Raw genomic sequence first — 4,564 nt, forward strand, 5'->3', positions numbered from 1 at the left:
TTCCCCCGACAGCCCTCTCGCTCTCTTTGGTGATTATGTGTGCCTTATAGCAGATTAAATAATAACAATAATAAATAAAATTAGATAAATAATTATGTTTAAGAATCATTTTATTTAACTTTATTTATTTATTCATTCATTTCAATTTGGCCAGCGAGGGACAGAATGAGTGAGAGAGAAAGTGAGAAAGCAAGCCGCCAGGTCCAGGACTCGAACTGTGGTCGGCCGTGCGGGAGTCCAGCACCCTCAGCCACCACACCACCTGCTGGCAAAGGGAAGAAAGCAGACGCGAAGGGCCACATGTTGTAAGAGTCCGTTATAGGAAATGTCCAGAAAAGGCAAAGCTGTAGAGTGCAGAGGTGCTTGCTGGAGCCGAGGGTGAAAGCCAAGAGGGACTGCGAACAGGCCAGTTTTCTCTGTTAGTGTCGGAGGAAAACCCCTCACGTGCTCACCCCTTTCCACAACCACCATCAGCTCGGGGGTCTTTCCTTCCTCTCACACAGCCCCCCAACACACAAGTCTACACCCCGTTACAGCTCACAGAGCTGACCCTTGGCGTCACTGGGCACCTCGGCTCAGCGTCCGACCCGATGGAAACAGCTGTGCAGCCGGGAGGACCTGCCGGGGCCCCTGTACTCAGTACCGTCTGTAGAACTGCAGGACCGCGGCGGCTCCCACGGTGGCCGTACTGTGAGGGTCACCGGGGTAACGCGGGCAGTCCTTGGGCCGGCCTGGGCCCCTATGCCGCGAGCACTGTGTAAGTCCCAGCTGTTACTTTTGTCATGGGTCAGTTTCCCTGAGACTTTGCACGTCTGTCAGTGCGTGGCACCGTCGTATGGCTGTTGTGGCGTTCTGTGGCACTGGTGTTATTGTGTACCAAGCAAGGCCAAGTCCGGTAATGGCATGTTAAATATGTTTCATGTTCTCCGCACGTGGTTTTAAGCTCTGAGCGGAGGGACCACTGCAGGCGGTTGTGGTTCGTCTACCTGCGGGCTACCTCGGAGTGGAAGGCGGTGGTTTCTTCACCTGCTTCAGACGAAGAGAAGGCATCACATACACATTAGTACTGCGCTGACGCTGGCGTGGAGGCTGGATGTCTACCACACCCCGGGGACTTCCCGGAGACGGTGTCACTAAGCGAGTCCGGGAGGTCCAGGCACGGCAGGGCAGACACGATAGCAGCGAGGGGAGGGCTCGACTCCTACAGCACACTCCAGTGGACACAGACAGAGCTGAATGTCGGCTTTTTATTTCCACGGTGCATAGAACTGTGCTCATCGATCAGTAAGTAATTTTTAGATTCAATGATAAATACATTTTCTTTTAAAATTTGTTGTGGATAAAAACAGGGCGTGAAGAAATAAAAAATATTAATATGTTAAGGATAGTGAAAAAGAAATATTAAACATCGGGGCCGGCAGGTGGTGTCGTGGTTAAGGCGCTGGACTCCCACATGGCCACCTGCAGTTTGAGACCCAGACCTGGCAGCTTGCTTTCTCACTCTCCATCGCTCTCTCTCTCTCTCTCTCACTCTATCCGTCTCTGGTCAAATTAAAATAAAGTTAAATAAAAATAATTCTTTAAAAAAAGAAATATTAAGATCGAATTTATCATCGAGAAAACGAATAAGATGCATCGATGATGAACATAATGGGAGTGATGAGCATTACATGGGGAGTCCAGAGAAGGAAGAGAGTCGAGGTGTGGTGAGACGGACCTGGGGAGCGGCCAGGAGGGTGTGGGTGAAAGCAGGGAGTGTGAGAAATCGCAGGCTGGAGAGCCCCGGGAGCCACACAGGACGGCGGGTCAGCGTAGACCGGGTCAGGGAGCAGGCAGCAGAGAGAACCGCCAAGTCAGATCCCTGCCCTTGCTGTTAATTGCCGCCCAGGGGCCCGGAAATCTCCAAGGCCAGCCTCTCCCCGCTCCGGAGCCGGCAATGCCCGGGGGGCGGAACCGGTGGCTCAGGCTGGGTCAGGAGACTCCCGTCCCAGGATATATCAGGGCCCCCTGGTCTGAGCTGCTTCGGGTGAGGCAGGGAGGGGCTCCCAGCTCCGAGTGAAGGTCTCAGGTCTCTCCTGAGGTGGGAGGGGACCGCCTGTCGTTGGGTGCTCCAGGAAAGGACCTCTGATCGGAGTCCTGCAGCCGACAGATGAAGTCGGGACCAACACAGAAAGTGTCTGCCTCGGACCCCTGGGCTGCTGCGTCTCAGGCATTCCACGGTGCCTTGGGAGCCGGAGCCAGCGGCTGGCGCTGCCGTCCTGCCTGGAATTCGGGCGAGTACTGAGCGCGTGCGCTGTTCTCAGTTCACAGGTAAAGTCCGGACAGTAGTGAGACCCCACGTGGCAGTTAGCCCCCGTGTGCTGGGTCGTCTTAGGCAAGAGCATATTTCATCATCGACGGTCTTCCTCTCTCCCGCTGCCCACCCCGCTGCACCTAGCCTGACAAAAAATATTCTCACCCTCATCTCACTCTTAACTTTCCAATTGCCTAACCTTAAGGAAAATCGTGTTTATTTTTAAATAATTATTTTATTTAACTTTATTTATTATTATTATTTTTCAGTTTGATCAGAGAGAGACAGAGAAAGAGAGAGAGAAAATGGGAAAGCAAGCCACCAAGTCCGGGACTTGAACCACATCTGGTCATGTAGGAGTCCAGTGCCTTAAACCACCACACCACCTGACGGTCCCAAAAAACTTTTTTTTTTAATGTAAAGTTTAAGGTTTAAAATAATCTTGAAGTCTCATCTAAAACTTAAACCCTACGGTGCCAAGACTTCAATATACAAAGTGTTCTGTGTGGGGATTAGAACTAGCCAAGCGAGTTGTTCATTCCGCCTTAGGATGTGGGTTAGACGGACCGGATCAAACTGGTTGGTCTCACATTGCGCCCTGCTGGTGGCACTATGGGGCATTGGCTGGCAGCATCTTGAAGATGACCCTCAAGGCTCTTGGGATGGGCTGAGCAGTTGAGAGGAGGGGTCAGGGCCGCCTGTGAATGAGTCTGTAAAGGCCGCGCGGGGGGATTTGTGGAAGGGTACCTTGGTGCCTGGTGGGGTCTGCCGGTGGGTGTAAACTTCCGAAAACTGTCACAGAGCTGCACAGCCCCCATCATGAGGGCTGAGATCAGACTGAGAAGGAGGGTGTACGATGAAGAGTTCTGGGACCGCCTTTGCTCAGACAGGAGCTGAGACTTCCTGGCTGGCCGGTGTCATTACGGGAAGGAAGGCTGGCGTGAGAAGAGCAGTCTCACGTGCTGTTGAAACCCGCTTAGGCACGCTTTCTGTGGGCGAGAAGCTTGTCACTCAGGGATCACGCGTGGACACAGCGGTGCACAGGGACGCCGGCACAGCCGATGAACCAGGGCGGGCCTCTGTGACGCGGTCCACGGTGCCAAGCGTGCGAATGTCAGGGTGCTGCTGCGTGTACCGGGCTCAGTTTTTAAGATGGTTTCAGATTAGAAAATGAGGCGCTCACGTTCCAGTTACTGCGGGAGCATTTTTACAATCCCCCGAAAGGTCCATTCCAGCCCCTGAAGGAGCCGGGAAGGCCTGGGGAGAAGAACGCCCCATGTCCGGACTGTCTTGAGACCGCAGTTGTCCCCAGTGCTTTTAACCTGCGGCCGGGTGTGCCCTCCTGGCCGTCCCTCACTGGCCCTGGAGTGGGCCTCAGAAGAGCAGAGCTCCCCGCCCCGATGGCGTGGGCAGAAGGCATGGTGGTCTCGCAGCCTTCTCTCCTAACTACAAGACAGGGCTGCCCGCCCGCTCCTCCTGCCCGTTTTCCGGTGCCTTCCGGTCATGGTCATCGGTCATTGGTCACCGGTCATCGGTCATCGTTCCGCGTTCTCTCAAGGTCTTAGACCGAGTCTGCCCCCAGAGCGGGAAACCCCACAGCCTGACTGGGACGGGGTGCCTCTATTTGAAAGTGCGAGCAGGGACTGGCCGGGGTCTGCAGATGCTGGTGGCGGTTTGACTGCACTCCCTGCCCTGCGGGTGGGGCGACAGCTCCGCCCTCACCCAGGACTGGATCCAGCGATGTGCGCTGACCGCGCCCCGCCTTCCCGGCCTGACCCCGGGCGCACCCGGGAACCTCGCGTCCCCACCCGCCCAGCCAGCGTCACCAGGGCAGGCCGGCCTTGCCCGACCCTCCTGGGCCGGGGACGCGGGACAAGGTGAGGCCCGCCCAGGCAGACGGAGCGGGTCGCTCGGGAGCAGAGCCGGTTCGGCTTTACACGGGACCTGCGGTGGCACCGGGCGCGACCCGCGGAGGCCACCGGGCGGGCTCAGAGACGCTCAGGAGGGTCGGGGCCACCCGTGTGGCCGGGGCGGGGCAGCAGTGGCGACCCGAGCCTCCCGCGACAGCCGACCTGCAGGGCCTGGGGGCCTGGCCGGGTGCTGGACCAGCCTGGCAGCAGGCGGGGGAGGGAGCAGGCGCAGTGGGGATCCCGCGCGGGTCAGCCACGGAGCGCGGAAGCCTCGTCCTCGCCGCGGGCCTCCTCGGGCCCGCAGTTTTCACACGGTGGGGGCCAGGGGCCAGGAAGCAGGGCCAGCCACGGCCCGTCCCCG

The sequence above is a fragment of the Tupaia chinensis genome, unplaced genomic scaffold, assembly GCF_000334495.1.
Source record: "Tupaia chinensis unplaced genomic scaffold, TupChi_1.0 Scaffold000214_1, whole genome shotgun sequence".
NCBI classification, from domain to species: domain Eukaryota; kingdom Metazoa; phylum Chordata; class Mammalia; order Scandentia; family Tupaiidae; genus Tupaia; species Tupaia belangeri.